The 23,721-nt window shown below is 44.7% G+C and overlaps 1 long non-coding RNA gene across 1 annotated transcript in view; it reads left to right on the forward strand.

Annotated features, from left to right (window-relative positions):
* The window catches only part of LOC105859174 (uncharacterized), a 60,079-nt gene extending 38,874 nt beyond the window's left edge, over positions 1 to 21,205 (forward strand). Inside the window, exon 2 of the long non-coding RNA XR_001148446.3 lies at positions 20,898 to 21,205. This is a non-coding gene — a long non-coding RNA (uncharacterized LOC105859174). The remainder of the gene's footprint in view (positions 1 to 20,897) is intronic.
* Positions 21,206 to 23,721: the final 2,516 nt, after the last annotated feature.

Below are 23,721 nucleotides of genomic sequence, written 5' to 3' on the forward strand. Positions count from 1 at the left end.
TTGGGGTGGCCATCGCTGGGCTGCCTGTGCCTCAAAGGCGATGCCAGCACTGCTTCAATGTTTGCTTTTGTCAAAAGAAGGAAACAGTGGAGGATTTCAGTGGTGTCAGTTTAGGGCTTCGGTGTTGGGTTGTCTGCTCAAAAGATCCATTCTCTTCTATAAATATATATACACTAATACCTCCTCCAACCTCTCCCTCTGCATAACTAAGAGAGCCTACAATTAACTGTGCCAAATCAAGAATTTGCTCTTTTACATGATTTTCTCCCTTCTTCCCAGGAAGTCTATTAATAAATCTTGACTATTGTAATATTTTATGTTTTATATGCATTTATATATTCTATATTTTATATAGCATATGTGTGTGCATATGCAAATTAATTGAGGCTTTTAAAAAAAGGAAATAGTAATTAGTTATTAACTTCAATTTCTTTTCAATATCAAATGTGTAATAACCCTAATAGGAGAAGTATCAAAAATTAAAACAAGTTAACATTTTCCCACTTCTGAATTAAAATATAGCATTTGGCTTTCATATTTTTTTGTCTGTCAAGCCTTCGTTTTTCAACAATATCAGGGCTTTTTAGATCTAGGGTAAATATGATTGATTTTGAATTATATTTTAAATTAGAACTGTCATATGCCCACACAAGTTTTGTTTATTATGATATAGTAAACAATGCTCTTTAATCAATAAATCATGTTCTGGGTCAGTGATTTTTATCTCCATAGTCACCCAGATTCCAAGGCATCACAAGGCATTTCATATTGGTTTACCTATTAAATTAATATTTCATAGAAGCTTACCTATGAAATTCATATTTCATATTTGCTTGTCTATGAAGTTAATTTTTGTGATGTTGAAGCTCACCCTGTAGCACACAAGTAGAGAAAATTAGTAAAGCTGCATGTAGTTCCTTATGGTACAAAACAAATGACATATGCTGTCTTCATCAAGAATTTTTGTATTTACTGATGAATTTTAAAAGATAAAACTTACCTTTTCTATGAACAAGGGAAACTTTTTCTTTTTCTCCAACCCCCTTCCTTTTTTGCTGATTCTTTTTTTATTTTTAAACACTAAACAAATAATCAACTTCAGTCATCTCATCTTTAGGGGAATTACTCAGTGTATTTTCTGCTTAAACAGTCACCAGGGGCTAATGTTAGGATCCATGAGCAACTTCCTGTTGTTTCGCACAGCCTTTTTCAGTGGTGAGAGATCATGTACAGAGTATGCACAGTGGGTATGAGATAGCAGACTGGTTTATTTTACTTCTGAAATGACTTTTAACATATCAGTTTTGAAAGTGTGTCTTTTACCAAACCAAAATAGCGTTTCCCCGACGCTCACTGGATGCTATCCCGCCGGCAGGAATGCTTTCTATGCAATTCGATGTTTGGGCTCAACTTCCATTTTTTAAATCTGTGAAAGCCTGGCTCATGCCAGTGGCCCTAGAGAGGGCCACTCTGTTTCAGTATAATTTACACGTTGCAGGACAGAAAAAAAGACAGTGTATCAAATACACTGTCATCTTGGTTTTGAATATAAAAAAAGTATCGTATGATTTCACTCACATGAGATACCTAGAGTAGTCAAATTCATAGAGAAAGAAAGTAAAATGGTGGTTACCAGGGGCTGCGGGGAGGGAGGATGGGAAGCTTTTGTTTAACCGGGACAGTTTCTGTTTGGGAAGATGAAAAAGTTCTAGAGAGGGATGGTGGTGATGGCTATACAACACCAAATTGCTTAATGCCACTGAATAGTAGGCTTAAAAATGGTAAATTTTATGTTATGTCTTTTTTTAACACAGTAAAAAAGCACACATGAATGGAACTTGGGCTTTTAAATCACTTTGTGTGATAAGGTGAGAAGCTAGATGCGATTCTCAAAGAATTATAGGAATTATGGGGGGGAGGAAAATAAAAATCTCAAAAGCCACCACCAAGTCCAGAGCTCTCCTTTTGCAGACACAGGAGTTGAGGCCCCGAGAACCGAGAACCGGTGCTTTGGGAGTGACAAGAGCTCAGCTGCAGGAGCCCCTTCCAGGGCTCTTTGCTGACCCTTTGCTCCCTCCCCCCACGGTCATTCCTTATCCTAAGTAAAACGTGCCACTGATTAGATTAGCCTCAAGATAAAGACCTGCAGCGAAGATGTTTTTAATCCTTTAATCTAGACAGTTCACGAGTTCCACTGCTGTGTCTCTGGGGAAGACTCCCAGACCAGGGGCTGGTCCCCCGTGCCCTGTGACCTCGGAGTGCCATTAGACTCTGAGGCCTGCATTTCAGGGGGAGATGGTGGCTGATGCACAGTGGCTGCCTGGCAGTCAGCAGCACACGGGCTGGTCAAGCTGACAGCACAAAGCTTCCTGCTGCATGTAGACTCTGTTGCTTTGCGGGAGCTTTGAACTTCGTAGGGTCTACTTGTGCTTTTAAGACCTCAGTTCAGATTTCATTTACTTTCGAAAGTCCACCATTTTACTGAGGGAAGTGTATATGTGAGAATTATCCATATGACTTTTGTAAGTGGTTAATATTAGCTTAAGGAGCCAAAACCTCATGAAACAAGTGTCAATAACCACTCGATGGCCTCAGAGTGTCATTCCCATGCCTTTTCTGTGGCAAACCTTTATTTTTGATGCTAATATATATCCCCTATATATGCTAATATATATCCCCTATCAACAAACAAGTTCATGAGCCATAATCTGACATATTTTTTAAAAACTCAACATCACATGTACCTTATAAAGATATACAACTCTTATGTACCCATAATAGTTGAAAATAAAAAATTAGAAAAAACATAAAAAAAACCACTCTACCTCCGTGGAATCAATACTAATTATACTTAATTCCACACAAGCTGTTGTCCTAGTTGTAGCGATTTCCTCACTTCCTGACAGCAAACACACTTGATACTAATATATATCCCCTATCAACAAACAAGTTCATGAGCCATAATCTGATATTTTTTTAAAAAAACTCAAGATCACATGTACCCTATAAAGATATATACAACTCTTGTTTACCCATAATAGTTAAAAATAAAAAATTAGAAAAAACATTAAAAAAACCTCTACCTCCGTGGAATTAATACTAATTATGCTTAATTCCACACAAGCTGTTGTCCTAGTTGTAGCGATTTCCTCGCTTCCTGACGGCAAACACTATTCTGGTGCAAGTTTTAGGGTATCACATCTGTGCCCGTTACCAGCATTAATAACTCTTCGTGGAGGCGGCGTGAAATGAAGACATTGCCGGGGCGTGGGACCGCAGATGCCGTAACGTGTGAGACAGGCATCTCAGTGAAACAAAAAAGCCTGACATACTTTTTCTTTCCAAATGAGGCAGCACCACAACTAAAAAACCAATTCGCCTTTCGCTTTCTAAAATACATCTTGCTGGAGAAAGAGGTTGCTGAATCCCGTCCATTGCCTGTGTCAATGCCATGCAGGAAACCGTTGCTTGCAGGGCCGTACCTCCGGCGGATTTACAACTGGAGATTGCACACCGTCCCAAGGTGCAGCCTGAAATGTCACGTTCAACATCAGGGTTGTTCCAGGCTATTTCTGTGGTTAGGTTTATAATTCAACTAGCTGGCTATTTCAGGCTAAACGTACATTTCTCCTAATCCGATGAGTGTTTTCCCGATTGCAAGCTCTTTCTGAAATAGACCACACGCATCCAGTTGAGAACACCTAGATGGGGAAAGAGAAAGAGGAGAACCCGAAGTGACTGAGGGAAAAGTTGCTGAGAGCAGTCTAGTGGTGGAAGGCTCTCCAGAATTCAATATGTTGAGTTGCTAGAATGGAACTGGGGCAGGAAAAAGGCCATCATTCTCACATACGTGAAGGTTACTGATAGCCGGGAGGTAAAAGAGGCACTTAGCACGCTATAAAGAAGGGTAACCAGAGTAATGGGGTGAAACCGAGGGAGGACGTCCTGGCATGTAAGATTAGAAATAAATTTCCAGACAAGAGAGTGTCCATCAGAGTGTGAAATAGGCTTATCAGAAACAAGCTGGCATGCTGGCTCCATTGACATTGCAAAGAAGGTTAGAATGAAAAGCTAAGGAACAAGAAGAAGAAAGAGGCAACTGGGGTGTGCGTTGAGAGAGGTGGAAAGTGGAAGGTGGCACCTTTGGCCAGGCTGGGGCTGCTGGCCCAAGAGACAGTGGCGGATGTTTTTTACAAAGCATTCTCTAAACAGCAGGGCAGTCAGGAAAGCTGAGTTCGACACCTGCACACCTGCCCTGAATCAGAAGCTGCTTCTTCCTACTTCAGTCCCAGAAGGTGGGCTCTTTGTCACCGTAAAGCCATGCTTTCCCAAGCCCGGCAGTGTTCTTGCAAAAGCCTCTTTAATACTGTGAAGTAGGGTTTATGGAGTGACAACTAAGAATTATATAGAAAGCGTAATGGGTGTACCTTTATTTTTATTTTATTTTTTTAAAACCATCTTTTGACTTTCTGAATACATTGCAGAATTAGCACCAATGTGGAAACATTTTTCATTAAACCTGTGATTTATTAAAAGTGCCAGGAAGGATGCCCCCTGCCGCCTCCCTTTGGGTTTGTTCTTTCCCTAGAGGCAAAGAGATTTATTTCCATAGCAGAGGTTTCCAGGGTCATGTTTCCAGTCTTGAGATAAGTCTTACTGGTTTCATGTCCTAGCCTGCTTTTCAAACAGTCCTGCACAATACTAGGTAGGGAAACTGATAACTGTTATAACCAGGGAAGAGACTTTTCCCAGCAACAAAGGATGGTGCTCCATAGAACAGTGAGCGTCTGGGACCCAAGCACCTTTTCCCTTTAATTTCTCCAACTGCTTTTTAAACATTCCACAAAATAAGCATCTGAGTCAAAAAGAAGGCTATGGCTTCCTTCAAGTTCTGTCCGAATGGGGTCAGTATCTATGTCAATTTTCTCTTCCTTTTTTCTTTCCTGCCAAACTTTCTCTCCTCTCTTCCTCCTCCTTTTCCTCCTCCTCTTCCTTCTGGGTCCTCATCTTCCTTTTTTTCTATATTTAAAAAATATATATATATATATATATATACACAGGTGGCTTTTTTATATAAAAAACATTGAAAAGAGGATTTTTCTATTTTTTCTTAAAAAAAAAAAAGACAAGAAATTTAACAGTGAAACCACCCTTCAAATATTAGTCTGCGGGAGGAAAAGAAGACCAAGGTAAGAAGCAAATAAAAGAAGGACAACTTTCATTTTTCCGATTTTGGAGTGTCAGGAAGAGGATTCCACTCCCACCAACTGGGCGACAAGCATCCCGATCACTGCTGTGCACAGGGATAGAAAAGCCACAGTGACCCGGTGCTCTGAGAACAGTGCCGCATGGAGCCCACCCGGCCTTCCCCAAGACCACAGCCCCCTGCTCCCCCAAAGTGGGACCGCAGGAGAACCTGGGAGAAGAAAAACAGTCTAGCACATCTGAGAGCCCCCGCTGAGAGAAATCTTACAGGCCGCCTGCTGATGACACAGGTCTGTCCCCAAACATCACCTCCCCTCGCCTCCTGCAATTTGGCCAGAAATGAGACCTGAAATCTCACTGTGAGAATTTCACACGCACACTGGAGCCTGCTCTGAGAGTTCTGATCACCACTGGTCTGAGCAGCAGAGCTCAGTGACCCAACGCCACAGACGGCCTCCCCAGGAGAGGGGTGGGGGGTCCTGGAGGGGGAGCTGCCATGGGGTGGGAGGGGCCCTGGAACGCTCTCCACCCGCCCTGTGGGAGCTGGAGGGACCGGGAAAGTCTAAAGCAGGCTGACCCAGCAAAGGGAAAGGAAGCTCTGTCTGTCCTTTTTTTTTTTTTCTTTCCTTCTTCTCCTGCCACACACAGTCTCGTGCTCTGGGCGCCCAGAGTCTGCCACTAGTGCTGTGATGCCGTCGGGAGTGGGCCCAGGGCCCTGATTTACACGGTGTGTGTTAGATAAACCCACTGAACAAAGGAATAAAGGAGTCTGCCCCTCCTGACTCCCTGGACAGTTTTGAAATTTAGATGGAGCCTTATCTATAAAGGCTCCTGTGAATTGGGAGATATTAATACTTTGCAAACCCAAAGGGGTCAATAATAATAACAATGATAGTAACAATATTCTGATATGGTTCTAATTTCTACGAAAGACACATTGTATTCCTTCCTTGGCATGAAAGATCCTGCTTCCCCAACACAGCCCAGCTCTCTATGGCACAGGGTTACGGCACCTTAGACTAGACCCAGTGTGACAGACAGGGGCTTCCTTCTGACCTACCGAAGGCCACCTTCCAGCAAGGTGCCCTCCTGTTTTCCTTGATCTCTGCCCATAAGAATGTTCAGCGGAGCACCGGATTAGGTGTGCCAGACATGTTCTAGCCTTGATCATGACGATTATACACACACAAACCACCGAAGATAAATGTTATTTGATTAGATAAACAACCTCTGTGTAGCTTTGCTTTTCTGTTTTATTTTGAGGTACTGCTGACATGGCTAACAGGGCAATTTTTGAAAATATTTTTATTTAAATCCTCATCAATGTAAAAAGCTTCATCCTGGCCCGTACTAACCACTTGAACAGACAATGGAAGAGGTAAATGTTAGTAAATTAATATGCAGGGTAATGCGGGAAGGCAGGTCCCCCCCACCTCCCAGGATAATTACACTGAATGCAATGAACTTTCTTTAGGTCCACTAACTTCTGGCTCTTAGCAGAGACCCAAACACCCACTACTGAAGACAGTTTCCTCTTTGCTTTAGAAGCCCTAGTATGCAGGAGATGACGAACCATGTCTGTAAAAACGGAGAGTCCTATAAATATGCGTCAAGGTCCACGGTGGTCTACGTAAGGTGCTTGTTGCTGGAGAGAAGGGTCATCTGAGCTGGCCACAGCGTCTGTCCTGGAGAAGTCACAGTCCGACCAGGAAGGCAGGGATAGGGACCAGACCCACAGCCTCAGGGGAAGGGGCCCTGTGGTCTGTGGGGTGGTGGCCACTGGCTGTAATGGCAGTGAGGGCTTCCTGGTAAGAAGGCAAGATGTAGGCTGGGCCAGCAGACATCTGCAGTCCTCCAACACTTGACTGATTGTCATCTGCAACAGGTTAACCACCCCTCTTTTGGCTTCCTTCACGCTAAGGAGGATAATAAGAGTATTTGCCTCAGAGGGCTGAGCAAATTTGCTAATTTACACTATGTGCCTAGGATAGCACAGTCGTCTCTTGGTATCCCTGGGTGAGTGGTTCCAGGACCCCCATGGATACCAAACTCCAAGGATGTCCAAGTCCCTGATAAAGAACGACATAATTTTGCGTATAACCTATACACATACTCCCCTATGGTTTAAATCACCCCTAGATTACTTATAATACCTCATCCAATGTAAGTGCTATGTAAATAGCTGTTCCAATGTATTGTTTCTTATTTGCATTATTTGTATCGCTGTATTATTATTTTTTATTGTTTTCTGTTTAAATATTTTTGATCTGCGGTTGGTTGAATCCAGGAATTTGGAACCTGTGCTTAAAGAGGGCTGGCTGTGCCTTAATGAATAGTAGTTGTCAGCATTGCTCACCTCCTTGTCAGCCCTGTCTCTGTCATCCCTGGAACTGTACTGGAGTCCCAAATTAGGAAGTCAGTTCATGCTGTCCATCCCACCATTGTGAACGCACCCAACAGATACTCGTGCAAACTCTGCACCCAGCACTGTGCTGGACAGCGGATACCGTGGGGACTGCAGACCCAGGCCTTGCCCTCCTCACCCGAGGGCCTAACGGTGCCAGTCTCCACATTGGGGACCTGACTATCCAGGGGAAGCCTGAGCCTGAGGTCTGTGTTGCCCAGTGACAAGGTCCATCCTCCCCATAAGAGGGAAAAGGAGGTGCCCTTTTCACGAAGTAACATTTGGACGAAGTAACATTTGCCTCCTGGAGAGAGAACTGCTTGCTCTGTCTCTACCAGCTTCCTCGTCACTGCAACTAGCAGTGGCCAGACGCTGGCCGCCCCCATGAAAGGCACATAAAAGGGTTGGCCACCCCCCCCACACACACACACACATCCCGAGAATGGTGGTGAGTCAGGGTTAGAGGATTAAGGTTTTCCTTCACTTATCATGTCAAGAAGCAAATATGGATGGTTGGCACGATGATTTTATGCCTCTAATGGAATACTAATGGAGGATGGCAATGGTTTACCCAGTTACTTCTTGGAAATAAATTGTGGGTAAATAACATCTGCTTAAAGCCTGGAAACCCAGTTTCCTTTGGTTTGTGTTTTTAAATGCTTCAACGATGTGGTTTGCTTTTTTCTCCAAGAAGAAAAAAGTAAATAAAGGCTGACAACTGAGCGAGATCCACAGCCCAGCTACTCTAAGAGCCGGCAGTCACCCTGGGCACCCAGGTTGGTGACAAAGGACAGAAATTCAATATGGAAATAAGATCCACTGCCAACGCACCCTACCCAACACCATGATGGTGAAAATATATATTTCATTGTGGGGCATACGTTGTCATCCTTCTGAGGGAAAATGTCAATGAGCATGCTTTTAAGGATTATTTGTACTTTGTCACCAAACTGAGACATTTGTGCTTGCTCTTTGCCAAATGAAGATTGCTGCTGCTGTTGTTGTCTCGCAGTGATTAGGGTTCATTCCCTAGCAACAGGCAGTAGCAGAAAGCAAGCTTTGCAGGCAGTATCACCTAATAAACGCGGTAGGAACCGTATCGACAACAAAGGCAGCCTCGGAGCGAGGGCCGCCTGGAGCAGCGCACGTCTCCCCGTGGGCTTCTCTCTGTGCCTGTGGCCGGGGGCAGGTGGGAAGGAGACCCTGGCAATGCGAGAAGTCCCTTGGATTTGCTGAAATGGAGGACCTCACATTTTGTCGTGCAGGCTAGCATTGCCATTCTGGGTTAGTTCCATCAGAAGTGCTTCGGTGCCTTATTGTAACTCTATTTGTCCTTCTGAAAACCAATCCTAAAACAATTTTTCTGATCAGCTGTCTTGGGGACTTGAGTGCACTGGTTCAGAATCTCCGTCTGGTGTTCAAAGGCGCTGGCAGAGCAGGGGCCTGCAGCATGGAGAACTCAGGAGCAGAGCTCCCTGGTGCTTAGGGTCGAGTTAAACCCCTTTCCTCCACCCCTCCTTGCAGACCAGTTTTCCTGGTATTCATGCACTGGTTTCTCTAACTTTTCAAATGGACACCACAGCTAAGGCAAGTGGAAAAGAGGTTCTTAATAAATGAAATCTGGGTGACTTTGAGCTCATAAAATAAATCAAAGTTGCTATTTCCTGCTAAGAAGACAGGTGCAGAGCAGGTAATAAGTCACAGTCATTACTGTCCCTTGCTTGTTCCCCACCCCTCTGGCCTGCTTCCTTTTCCAATTGCTGTCAGAACCCTGGGTGGGGACTTCCTCCTGCCTGGCTCTCCTGGGCTTGAATGGCAACCTATATGGACAGGTTTTATGCCACAATTTTTTTTCAAACAAGATGATTAACAACGAAAGAGTTGAGTTTGGGGAGAAGGCCTTTATAAAACAAAGTATGGAAAATGATTGCTGAGTAGGGTAGTTTTATAATTTTTTTTCTCCCCCATGATCCTTTAAAAAGTATGTTGCTAACTGCACATAAACACTGCATTCACATCCTAGGGCTGGTACCCCTTGTCTTCTGGAATAAATTAAGGTGGGAGGGTCACAAAGAACAGAGCTGCTAACTGAATGGACATTTTTGTCCTGTGACATTAGCAACCATTTCCCTTTCTGTGTGAGAGGTCTGTGTGGCCCCTGAGTGAGGTTCTGTGGCTCAGCTGTGCTATCGGCTACAGGGTGGTGACTTCGCTTGGGTCTGCTCTCAATTGCCTCCCAGAGCTGAATTTTCATTCCCAACAAATTAGGTAAGATGGAAAGGGACATTTGGAGAGCAGTGAATGGATGGTTAAACATGCACCAAACATCATTCTTATAGCAGTCAAAAGGTAGTAATTCATTTATTCATCTCTTGATAAGCTATGAAGCATTCATTTTTGCTTGCTAAATAAACTGGAAAAAGCTACTGAACCCTGTGTCTGGTGGAAGATACCTGAAGGCAGGTGTTTATCCGGGATCTTTTACTGCTCCTTTGGTGTGACTTCTACCGGGGCAGCTTTCAACGAGGCAAAATGTTTGGTGTCACTCTGGGTTTTCCTTGACGTCGACAGTTTTTAAGTGTTAACTGAAGGAAATCCCGCCTTGTCAGAATGTTCTTTACAAGACACGTCGCAGTGGAGCCATGGGCTAGAGAGCTGTGGACCATTCTGGGTTTTAGGGAACTCACGCTTTAGTGGTCACTCTCCTCGCCGGTGCTCGGTTCACTGTGGTTTGTTTGCCTGTCACCAACCTCGGGGCTAGGTGTGAGGGTGGGCTTATATTCCAAATGTCACCCCTGACTCCACTTTCTTTTTGATAAATCGTAGGTAAAGATGTGAGAGGACAGAGCAAAGATGAGTGTGAAGTAAATAAGAGTTAAATATGTTCAGATTTCTAGGCTGGAGATCAACAACAGAAGATCTGCTGGCAGGAGATCTCCACTAAGTATAGACTGGAGATAAATCTGACAACCTCTGACATCTTTAAATGTCAAACCCACCGCACATCACAGATGACATCGTACCTAATGATCAAACTCCCTTTAAAATATACTTCATGTAAATACATTTTTGTGAAACCACAAGCTGTTTCTCTCAGTTTTGTTTTCAGCTGGCTTTGATAGAGAGATTGGTTGGCATCCTACAGCTAATCAAACAGCTTTCAAGCCAACATCAATGAAAGGTTTTAGGTGACTCTCAGAAATATACTCCACTCTTCATGGTCCAGGGATATCCACAATGCCTTCTCATTGTGCTAATAGACCTCGCTAGAGGAGAATTATTTAGCTCTTATCTGAGTTTACAACCAAAATTATCCTTGTTTTGGTTGGATAGGTCTGTCTTGTCAACTCATAATAGCACCAGCACAGAGGGTTACATTCATGCTACAAGAAATGCAATTCACCTTTTTGTGTTCACTTAGATATATTAGTATTTAATATCATGTAAATTTCTTATGCTTGCTACATATTTAATTTTATAATTAGAAAATGATTTTATTTTGTCTTTGTGGAAAATAGAAAATGAAATTCAAGAGATCCTCAGTTTCAGGGCAAGAATTATGGGTTTCTTGGCTTCTGTCATTTTTGTCTGTCTGATTTTATTTGGTCTTGTTGTTTTTTTGTCTAGTTGCAATTGTTTCTAGATTCTGTAAAATTATTATTTGCTTTTAAAAAGGAGCTTAATTTTCTTATCCTACAGTTGAGGCAGCCCTAACCTATAAAGCCAGCTTGCTTTAACAAAATTGTCATCATTTCATACATGCTAGAATGGCTTCAAGTAAAAAGGTAATTTAGAAGAAAACCATATTTTACTTACCCTTAGGAATGCCTCTAAATATAACAAAGTTTTAAAAAATCTTGGTGTTAACAATTGTATATTGTGAGAAGGAGGAAGAAAAAATTAGCTAGGGTGCCTGGGAGGTAATTGTGCTAAAAAACATTCATTTTTAATATAAGAGAGTTCACATTTTGATTTATTTGCTTGTAAAGAAAAGTGGGGATTTTTTTAAAATGCTTTGACTATTCATTCAATGAGAGCTTTTGTGCTGTGCCATTCTGCTCTTAAGAAATTCCAGGGTTACAGATACAACTGAGGGTGATACAACTTGAATTTGTTCCGTGGGCACGGCCTTTTCTGTTGTGGTAAAACAAAGTTAAAATGACAACGGTTCTGAAGAAAGTGCTTCAAGACCATGTCCTGTTTCACTCTTTCCAGATGACTAAAATCACCCTCATTTCCCAAGTCTTAATCGGGGGAAGAAGATATGTGTGGTTTTAAAGAGTGGCAAGTACTAGTTAAGGTGAGGCTTGCTCTGAATGTGAACATTCAGTCATGCTGCATGAGGAAGGGGCAGGTATTTTAGATTAAAATTCTCATACAGAAAAATGTCTGAAAGTAGCAAATTAGGTGACTGCTCTAGTCTTCTTATTCACTGTCATCTTGGTTATAGTGTGTTTTCAAGGTGGTTTTGTCTGTGTGTTTTTACATGCTGTTGTCTTACATAAGCCAGGCTACTTGCTTTAAAGCATCAGAATTGTCCCATAATATTGAAAGAATTGGAACATAAAAAAGAAAATGAAGTGTAAATTCTGAGTCACATGTTTTAGGTATAGTGTTAAACAACATAGCACTCTGTCTTGAATGGAAGATGTTATTCCACTGATGTTGTCATCGGTTCAACTTTACCAGAAGCCGACCTTTTACTCGAGAGTCTTTTAAGCTGAGCACAAGTGTGTCTGTCCTTCTCAATGATTCTAAATTCCTCATGCTGAGGTTTCTGTCTATCAATATAAATTTTTCAGTGTTCTTCCTGAGTTTTGTCATTTGCTTTGAGTCCTTCCCAATGTTTATTTGCTGCTTTATGTTTTAGGAAGGAATCCACTTTGAGAAGAAATGCTGACTACTTGTTCTCTGTGATGTTTCCTTTATTACTTTCAGAATTTTCAAGTCTGAATAGATTATGAGAATACATATTTGTGCAAGGAATGTGGGGAGAAGAGTTAACTAATTTTTAAATTGAAATGAGAAAAATACTGTGCTGGCTTTACTGGTGTTTTTCAAAGTGCTCCTCAATTTAATTAGGCAAAGCACTGAGCAGTATTTCTTTCTAATGGAGAAGTTAAAAATGACTTAGCTTTTCTAAATGTAAATAGCAAGGACTAACGCTCAAAGTGTTGTCTGAAAAATCTAGAAATATCTGCAGGTTGTTGTGAACAATTCTGTCTCTTTATGGACAGTTGTTTGGGCTTTTTAGAAACTCATTAATTTGATTGTAAGTGCCTCAGTGTTATCAGGAAAAGAAGCTTTAGAAAATGGTTTCAGAATGTGTCATTTTCTCCTTGGTTTAATCTGAGACAGTGTGTGGGCATGCTGGTATTTTAAAAGGCTAAAAATGTACATATTGCTGTGCCTTCAAATATGAGGGAAGATTACAAACAGAGAAAAGTTTTCTTCTGTCTTCTGTGTGAAATTCTGCTTTTCTCCTGAGTAGTAGTTCTTGAATCTTTAGGAAGGCATCTTTCATACTTTGTTCATTTTCAATTTGTTGTTGCAATTAAGCAAAACAAAATTTTAAAAAGCCAAGTCAGCCTTCCGTCATTTAAATCTTAATATTTAATGCTTTTATAAAATAAAACCCTGGGTTTTCATTTTAACACGGTTTCATTTTTTTTTTTATGAAATGATTTGCGGTATAAGACTGCCATTTGGTTTCAATATTAATATGTAACATGAACTACGTGGGTGTCATTTATTTTCAGTAGTAAATAACTGCTTAACCGATTATTTTACGTTAGCATAGTTCAATTGACTCCTTGAGAGTCATCTTCAAACAATATTTGGTTTTATAAAAACACGTTTGGTAAAATAACAATTACATGTTGTGTCATTAAAAGCGTTTCATAGTGTCATGGTGGTCGGAATCAGGGAATGTCATGTAGTTGGTTTCAAAATTCATCAGTAGGTTAATCATTAATTATTCTTTTTCCAGGAAAGACTGATTAGGTTATTTCAGAATTTGAATTTACTAGAATTCTTTTTTTTTCAAATTATTATTATTATTCTTTTTGCATTGTAACCTTAAATGGGGTTAATTTGGTAAGAAGAGGTACTTTTTCTGTTTGTATTGTGGCTTGTTCATTTTCTCGTAAACTGTATTTGGTAGCTAAAATGTTGAAAGCAGTTTGGGAACAAAATGTCTGCTTAAACCATGAAAAAATTGGCCACAATTTGCCGATTGGGCTGATAACAAAAGGCAGCAACACAAAATAGGTAGAAAAACAGTCTGTTCGGTGATGTGAGACCACTGAAGGTCTGTTTTTGCATTTTTTTTTTATTCTGGTGTTTATGTTGTGATGGAAATACATGAAGAAAAGTTTCTGCTCACCCATGGTTTTTGATTAACCATTTCATCTTTGGATTTCTTTTAAAACTTCAGAAAAGAAACTGCTCGCCTGGCACCTAAGATACATTTGAATTAAAAGCCAGGTCTAGACCTAAATCCCATGTTTCATCCAGGCTCTATCTGGTTATAAATGTCTCAAAGCTAATATCTTGATCTTCTAAAGCAGTTTTTAAATTCCATTTTTTCCAAGTCTTCAACATGTAATTGTATGACTGTTATTACACTTTTGCAAGCATAAAATAAAAATTATAGTTTGTAGTTTAAAAGAAAAGTTCTCTACCTGGGCATATAGTTGACAAAAATGTCAGCAACCCCAAGTATACGTTGACTCTCATATTATCTTCACAGACTGTAAACAAATATTAATGTTTTACATGAGACAATATATTTTTTTCAAATGATAGAACGAGATAACAGCATCCTCTCCCTCGTCTCTCTTGTTTTGACTTTTCATGGCTTGTGTGTGTGTGTGTGTGTGTGTGTGTGTGTGTCCCGTGGTGGTCTTATTTTTTTGTCTTAAAAATCAGATACTCCAGGACAATAATTAGTATGAGGTTTATGTTTCTACTTATCTAATCTTTGTTTTCACAAACAAATACAAATAACTCAAACTGAAACTTGATGGCTTTGGTGATAATATAATAGCAGCCACGGGGAAATTTTCTTCATTTTAATGTTCTTTCACAGCCCACATTTAGTTTCGGTAGGAAAATTTAATTAACCTTTTCAGCAGCGTGTTAAAATATGGGTTCACAATAGACTCCTGAGTATGATTTGCAGGTTTTGGTTCTATTTTGAGATTTTGGTGTACAGAGTTAGTTTCTTTCTTTCTTTCTTTCTTTCTTTCTTTCTTTCTTTCTTTCTTTCTTTCTTTCTTTCTTTCTTTTCTTTCTTCTTGGTTTCTTTGACAACATTTGAAATGATTTTAAATCCTTTAGTTGCTATCTTTTCAGTGTGTGTACATTGTATAGTGTTTGCATTTATTTTTTATTATGGGAAGGGAGGATTCCCATTTCCTATTCTGTTGCTTGGTTCTATGAAAGAGGAAATGTCCTTTAGTCTCAGTATTTTTCTCCATTCTAATCCTCATATGGAGGTTGTGAGTCCCCCACCCCCATTTAAAAAAATCCAGTTGAACCACATTTCACAGAGAGCAGATGGGTCTGTGTGAAGCATTAGACCTGACTCCTGTCTGCCCCGGGTGGTCTTGCGTCAAGTGTCCATCAAGCCAATCAATGCCGGTCTGCCGTGGAGTTTGTCCTGAAGGTCTGCGAGGGGGGCGTCTCCCTAGCTGCCTGCTGCTGAGGCTGCTGGTCTGGATGGGCTGCGGGCAGGAAGGTGGTCATGACCTTGTAACTCTTGCTTCTTCACTTGAAAGACACACCGGGGCAGGACCTGGGGCAGGAGAGGCCGGTGAGTGGGAGGATTTCAGGTAGCAGTTTCTGTTTTAGATGTCCCCTTCTCCGTGTCCGGCTGGGATAGCCACACCTGCAGGGACATGGACCTGAATGGGGATATAGTCCTACCCTGTGCCTGGCAAGCCTGTGCCCAGTGCACTCAGTCACCTCTTTGCTTTATCCCCCCAGTACCCTACCCTGCCAGTTCCCACCATTCCTGCAAAGTCGAATGTCGAAACAGAGGAACACGCATTTTATCTGTAACTGAGTGTGGGCACTTCCAGTATTGTAGCCTGGGTGTTTTGCTTTTTTTTTTTTCTCTTCTTCTTCTTCTTTTTCTTCTTCTTCTCCTCATACTTCCTGTATGAGGTTAGTTTTTTAAAATGATAAACAAACTATTTTTTTTCAACTTTTATTTTTGGCCTGGTCGTATATTGCCTCTACCTGTCCCATCACGAGCCTTTTGCTGGTACTCTCCACCTATGCACGGCGGTGAGCACAGCCCAAAGGCCAGAGTGGGGCCTTTGCCCCACCTCTCCTTCCCAGGGTGGCAGTAAGGAGGGTTGAGCTGGTGAAAACATTCCTATTCTCCTATTTGAGAGAAATGCTGGCAGACATATGCCTCAAGTGTTCTCTGCAGGCAAAGGATGGCAGTACAGGGAGCTGAGGACAGGAAGGCAAAGTGAGGTGGGGGGGCTTGGCTAGAGGAGAAATGTGGCCACTGGGGAGAGACCACAGTGCAGGGTGAATACCCCACAGTGCTCAGCCCCATGTGCAGGGGACCAACATCCAGAACAGGAGATTAAGGGATGGATCCTGCCTACATTTCTCCCCAGGTCACCTTGAGAATGTGTTGACAATCCCGGGCTGATTCTGGGCTGCTCTTTGTTTCCTCCCGTGGTGGGCATTTGAGGAGTGAGCCGTCCGGGGAATGGCCTGGGTACCGATGACTAAATGTGAACGTCAGTAGACGGCCAACCCACATTGCCCACGGCCCCGTATCCAAGTGTGTCAAGGAGCAGATATCACTTGCACCAGTGGTTCTTGCGTGCATCTGAATCACCTGTGGCTGTGAAAACACACATCCCTGGGCCCTACCCTCATAGTTTCCTATTTAGAGTATCTGGGACAGGCATGAGAATTGGCATTTCTAATAGATTCTCAGGTGCGGTGATGCTGCTGGTGCAGAGACCCCCCTGCTGAGAGCCGCTGCCTGGGGCAGGGGTGCTGGGAATGCCTAAAGACCATGTCCCATGGGGTCTGGTGCTTGTCTCCACTTTTCCCTAAGGTCCCTCTGTGTGTCCTGCCATAAACTTAGAGGTCAAGCCAGCCTTTCGGAAGGCGCTTTGCATTTCCCAGTAACTGCCCCTCAAGGTTACCTGTAATCCCGGCTTTTTACAGTGTCAACCAGACTATCAAGCTGCTAATATGCTTTTGAGATTCAGTTCTTTGAAAAATGGATTTTGTTTAACTTTCTAGTGGCTCAAGTGCAGGGTATGGATGACTGGACCAGGGAACAATCTATCGAGGGCCAGCCCTGGGCTTGCTGACCCTTGTCTGTTTTCACCTCTGGCATGAACCGAGAGAGCTGTCATGGGTGCCTCTTGGTACCTGAAGGCAGGCAAACCTGCAAGACCCTCCAGGGGTCAGGGGTTTGAATCGCCTGTGAGCACCTGAGCATCCCGGAGGGCAGCAGAGCACCAGGACCAGGACGCTGGGTTGGAAGCTGGTGCCACCTTTACCTGCCAGGTGTGGACCTACCCCAGTGGGTCCTCCCTGCCTGGGAGGGATGGCCCCAATTGCTCCAACCCAAGAGCGCGCAGGAGGCTTAATGAAAGCACACAGCAGCAGCCGCTGCTGGCACGTGGGATGTTCTCAATAGATGGTGGCCAAGAGCACCCGGGTGTGTTCCAGGGCAGCCCCAGGACTGACACACTCTCCTGACAGGGTCATTAAAAGTCCCTGGTCAAGGACTCAGAGTCTTCCTGAACCACGGGTAGGTATTTTGCAGAAGCCTGTAAGGGGAGGTGTTCCGGCAAGCCTCTAAGTCTGCTCTGAGAGTCGTGGCCGGGGCTCTAGACACGGCGTCCCCACCAGAGACAAGCTGGGGGTCTCCAGTGCTGTGCCTCACTCCCCCCGTCCTCCCCGACAGTTCTAGCAGCACGAAAGCCTGAGTGACACAAAGAACCTATCTCGCTTATCCCTAAAATCAGCCTGTGACAAGCAATAAACATTTCCTGAGTGTGCCCTCTAGGTTTTAATGTTCTGACAAATAAAAGCAGTGCTGAACACCTGGGTGCTGGGGAGCAGGCCCCACCCTCCTCGGCAAGTCTTTTGATATCTCAGAAAGCTGGCACCCAACGCCATCAGAATCTGACGTGAGTGGACAGGGACAGGCTGTGAGTTCCCCACTGGTCCTTTTCCTATGCCTTGACGAAGACTTCCGTGCTGCCAAGGGGGCGGGTCAAGCTGAGGTGTGTCTGTGCACGTGGGTGGCTAGAGGTGCTGGTGTGGCTCTCGGCAGCGAGGTATTGGCAACGCCTTGGATGCTACAGCAAACCCAAGTTGGTGGTCTCCGCTTCCCCAGGCCTTGGTTCTTACTGCCCAGGAAGTAGAGGCTTGGACTGATTGACCCAGGCACAAAGCAGCCTTCCCGGAGAGCCTTCCAGTTCAGGGGTGGGGCTGGAGGTGGGTGTCTGAGCCACTGTTTCTCTCCCTGTCTCAGCTTCCCATGGCAGGAGTTTTTCTTTGGATTGCTGTCAGGCACAGAAAGAGCATGATTTGGGAGCCAGCTCGGGGATTGTCCAGAAGAGGACCTGGGCTGCATTTTGGGGCCCTAATGAGGGTTTGCATTCAGTGTGACATGTCTGACCCCGAGGCTGTTCCTCAGATCTGGGGGGAACAGGGCCCCTGAATGTTAGAGACCTACAGGGACAGCATAGCTCAGCCAAGCTGGGAGTAGGATGGCCCCACATGTAACCAAAGCTCCTTTAGGACTGTCCCAACACTGGTGGCCTCCACTCATTCCCAGTGTATGTGTGATCGACTCTGAATTAGGGGCAAGCTTTGTACAGTTCCTAGAGGAACTGTCCTGAGTTTCTTCAGCATTAACTAGATAGCCAGACCAATGTGGAGTCACCAGGAATTTGATTCATCCATGCAAAAGCCCCCAGACAAGATGTCTCAAGCCTTGCAGTGGAGAGCTGGAATCAAGAATCTTCTCAGCTTTGGCTACTCGCCCACAGGGACTAGGTGGGAGACCCTGGTTCTAGTCCCAGCCATGTGACTTCCAGTGTGACCCTGGGGAGGTTACTGACCTTCTCCTTCTGTGTGCCTCACTTTCTTCACCTGTGCAGTGAAAGGTTGGTCAGATGAGCCTTAAGGCCCTGCCACCTGTCCCCGTGATTTTGGTCCAGGTTTGCAGTTGGGTGTTCCGTACCGTAGCCCACCTGGGCTAGCACATTTTGGTTCTTCGTCCCATTCTGCAATGAGGGAACTGGTGAGCACGCAGGTTGGTAAGCCACCTCTCTATTTCAGTGGTGAGCTGAAGGCACCAGGTTTCCCCTTCTACCCATGCTGGCCACTGATGCGTTACTTAGTTCCTGTTTCTCTTTGCCCACCCAGGAAGGCACTGCATTATGAAATCCCGGCCCAGATGTCGGATTTTAAGCCTCGTTAGGAAATGCTGGCTCATAGAACACAAAACGGGAAGCTGGCTTTCCCAACAGATTCATCTAGGCAGCATTCCTCCCAGATTGTGTGGGTACCACGGAGCCAGGTTTGTCAGCTCTCAGAAAGTTCCACTGCCACTAGCAAAGGAGGCCTTTAAGAAAAATAAATAAAAGCTGCAGGAGTTTGTGTGAATCAGCTAACTCAGAAGTGCAAGACACTGGGGAGAAACAATACAGAGTTTCAGAAAGTAAATGGCCTGTCACAATCGCCACGTGTCTTGACGGCAGGGGCTGGGAGCCCAAGAGAAGCTTTGCTCTGTGGCCTGCAGGCCTGCGGGTGTCCTTAGGAGGAGGAGAGCTTGGCCAGGCCCTGCAGGCCGGGCACTCTGCCCTCGGCAGGCAGCGTGTCCTAGCACCACATGGCAGAGCCCTGCTGGCCAAGGCCAGTGTGCAAAAAGTGATTCTGCCCCCAACATGTTTGGGAGGCATGTGATCATTCCAACAGCTCTCTTCATCTCCTCACTTCTCTGGGTCTTCTGTATGCTGCTGTGAACTGTGAGTGAATCACAGGGGGAGAGATGGAGCTTTTCCCAAATGGCACACCTCTCCCATCTCATTTTACACAAAATTTTGTGCCATTAAGCAAAGGAAATGGGGAGGCACAGGGTCAACGAGTTTTCATGGTGAACCCAGGGTTGCATATTGCACAGGTTGTGCGTGGAGAGGACAGCAGAGTTCCCAAGGGGCTTTGCATGGTCAGGGGCAGAGCCCGTCCCTTCTCCAGCCATCAATAGTGCCTGGTCAGGGAACATCCTGGAACGGCCAGACAGCTGGGGTTTGGCCTCCCTCTCACGGGAGTGCTGTCTCTGGCTCTCTCTTGGGAAAACTGCCTCCTCCCGAGTGTGTCTGAGCAGCAGATCTAAGCACGGAGCTGGTTTTGTGGGGCTATAGTATAGACTTCGGGGGGATGGTACCATCTGTATTTTTGAGTCTACTGTCCCTCTGTGTGTCTTTGGAAGCATCTTTTCATTGTTTGGGAGAACTGAGAAAGATCTTCCACAGAGTTGCTGCTTGGGAGCCAGACACCCTGGTCTCAGCAGCAAAGCAGTTACTGAAGGGATCCCGGCTTTCTGGAGCCACGCTGGCCTGTGCTGGGCTCAGGGCCTCTGCTTGGTCAGGGCCCCTGCTTCCCGTCTGTCCTTCCCTTCAACTCAGGCCAAGCATATCTGCTCCTGACTGTCTGATGGACCTGGGAGCCCCCCTCCTGGGGAGGCTGTCATCTCCTAAGATGGGAAGAGGCGAGGTACCTGGAGGCTCAGGACCTCACTGGGCTGGAATTCCACAGTGACTTCTCATCGGGTCTCTTCGGGCCTTTGGGGAGGGGAGCTCAGGACATCACCTGGGCAGACACCTGGGCCATCCTGTAAGTTCTCGTGTGACTCAGGGAAGCTGTCAGGAGCACATGGGCGAAGAGCCTCAGGGCCCACCAGGAGTCACACCCTGACCAAGAAGTCAGAACTGACTTCAACTTTTCAGTAAACATGCAGAGTGGCCCCAGAAAAGCAGCAGGCTTCTGGGAACATCTGCCACTTCAGTCTCTCCTGAATTACTTTCTAATGGACATCCCACACCACCATCGCCACCTGCAACTTTTGTTGATTTTATCACTATTTGAATAGATGCTGATAAACTTTATTCCCCGGCTTACTGTGACATTTGTGATCTGTCTTTCCCTTTTCAGTTTCCATATTCTAGAGTGACTATCTCTCAATGCGGTTGGCAGTGACCTGTGTTTTTCATGCATGTTTTTGTTTCAGAATAACTGGGAGATGAAACAGGAAGCCCTATGACACACTTGATCGAAAATGACACAGACACGAAAATCAGGACTCGGCCCCCTCCGGCGCCTCTACCTGCTGCCCGCTGATCACAGCTGGAAGGCTGGGGAAGGCTTTTCCCGGGGGGCCTGATTCCAGCTGCTGGGACTCTGAGGGCCTCTGCGCTTGCCGGTGGTGTGTCTGCCCTCCTTTGGGCACGGTCTAGTCTGCTTGGTTTCCCATTCGTCTGCCCAGTCTCTATGTGTCTCAATCCCTTGTCCTTCATTAAAAGTAAAACTAAAAGAAAACTGAATTGTTTGTTTCTTAGCTATCTTTAAACACAAATTTAAAAGACATCAAAATAGTGTTTGAGATTCATTTCTGTAAGGCCACAGGGAAAAGGAACCCTGTCATAACCACACAGATCATCGCGACACCTTTGGAAGTGTGTTGAACTCGAATCTCTTATTGCTCAGCCACGTTTGCCTTGCTGCTTCTTCTACCTCTCTAGATCTCTCTCTAGAGTTAGAGTTGTTGGCAGATTGACAGTTGAGAACAACATTGGGATTCATCTGGAAGTCTCCTTCCACTCCCACCCTGGTCATGACCCATAGACTGTGACCCCAAGATCTCCACCAATCTCTGACTTTCCACTGGAGATATCGGCCTTCTCTGCTGCCTCCCTCCCTCCCTCCCTCCACACATCTCCTCACTTATTCATTCCGAAAAGAGCTCTTTGGGAGCTGCTGTGCGCTGGATTCTGGAGACAAAGCAGTGGATGGGGGTAACTCAGCCCCGGCCTTCCCAGCGTGTCTGCTCAGGAAGTGTCGGGAGGCGCTGAGCGGTGCGTCACGGATGGACGGCTCTGTCTCATTTGGTAAAGACGTCCTGATTCCCTAAACCTACCCTTCCGGCCTGAGACTGTGGAATTGGCACCTGAGCATTCTTTAAAATGGTTAAATGTCAAAGCTTTCCTTCTGCAGGGTCCCAGTGTCTTGCCCAACCTAGAGTAAGACAACTTGACCCTTCTGAGGACATGGCCAAAGAGGCCACTACATGCTTTCTAGAACTTTCTGTCAGTCTTCACTTTTAAGCATGGCAGGCATTCAGGAATAATTTTAAATGGCCATGTCATACTGTTTCACACTTCTCAGAATTAGTTTACCAATAGGCCCTGATGGCCATCACGAGACCCGCTGTGTGCTTGGCACAGTACACACTGCAATGCACATCCAGTTCTCGGCACGGTTGTCCCCTGCTCACGGAGGACTCCCCGAGCACCGTGTCCTCCCTCCATCTCCCCGCCATTTCTCTCTATCTCATGACACTATTTTATTTTCTTCACAGAACTTACCAATATCAGCATCTATCCTGAATATTCAATTATTAATTATTGATATCCCTCTCACTCTACTGCCAAAATTTCTGCTCTGTAAAGGCAGATGACGGTCTGTCTCTTTCCCCAGTCTGTCCCTGCATCTGACGCTCTGTCAAAAGTATGGGTTGACTGGGTCCATCCTCTTCTTGCTGCTTCTGGCTGTCAGCAACCCCGCCATGCTGAGCAGCCGTGTTCTGATCGCTGTTTCGGGGGATGAGGACACTGAATCTCTCTGAGTATGGTAAGTGGCGTTGCAGGGCTGGGGCTCAGGATTTCCTCTGGGAAACCACCCAGCAGAGAAGGTTGATCATGAACTCTCTGATGTCTGGGGCGTCAGATTCTCATCCGAAACCAAACTTTCCCTTGCTGATAGATGTCCTCAAGTTAATGTTTATTTGCTCACACACTGGAAGATTAAATGTCATCCTGTTGTGGAGGGATATGTCCTCACTGGAGCATCTCTGGGTCCTCTTTCCCCTGCAGAACACCATGAAGACCAGGTGAAATGAGTCCAAAGGTCCGTCCTGCCCTGACCTTCTTCTTATTATTATTATTTTCATTTCTGCTGGTTTCTCTTTGCCCGGTTTTTGGCAGGGGAGAAGGCAGCGTACAAGGGTAACACAGGCAGCAGGAACAAAGGCCCTAGGGGCTGGGGCCAATGGTGGATGTGCAGACATGCCCCAGGGGTCCTTCACACACACCTACCTCTGCCACCCCCCCCCAACCCCTGCCTGGTGCCTTGGGAAGAATGGCTTCTCCCCCGTGGTTGCTCCTCCCCTGTGTTCTTGAGCAGAATTCAACTGCATCCTCAGCCCATTTCCCAGTCTTACTCATTAGGATTATTTATGACATTAAAAAGATGGGAGTCACAGGCTCAGGAAAAACCAGAAATAACTCATATGGTGTTCTCATCCCCCACTAGGATGATGGGAGAAAGAGCCAAACAGAATTGACTACACAGTTCTAGACAGTTAAGGCCCTGGTCAGATAGTTCTGACCCCAGAACACATTAGAATTACCCAAGAATTATGAAAAATCCAGAAATCCAGGCCCCACATGGACCAATCCCATCATAATGGGAGGGGGAGGTGCAGATGTCAGTGTTTTTACAACTTCTCTAGGAAATTTCAATGCACAGCCTAGGTTGAGAAACATCAATCTAGAGCTGTACTCTCCAATACAGTAGCCATAGCCACATAGGATTATGGGACACTTAAAACATGCTTGTGTACCCAAGGAACTGAATTTTTAAATTTGTTTTTATTTTAGTTAATTTAAATATCCACATGGTGATATGGTTACCAGACAGGACAGTGCAGATAAAGAGCATGTCTACGATCACAGGAAGTTCTACTGGACAGTGTGGTCTAGGGGAACCCTGAGTCCCGTAACTGCCGCGTGAAATTATGTTGAATCTGAAGGGAGTTTAAGGTCATTCTCTCTGTC

The sequence above is a fragment of the Microcebus murinus genome, chromosome 3 (assembly GCF_040939455.1).
Source record: "Microcebus murinus isolate Inina chromosome 3, M.murinus_Inina_mat1.0, whole genome shotgun sequence".
Taxonomy (NCBI): domain Eukaryota; kingdom Metazoa; phylum Chordata; class Mammalia; order Primates; family Cheirogaleidae; genus Microcebus; species Microcebus murinus.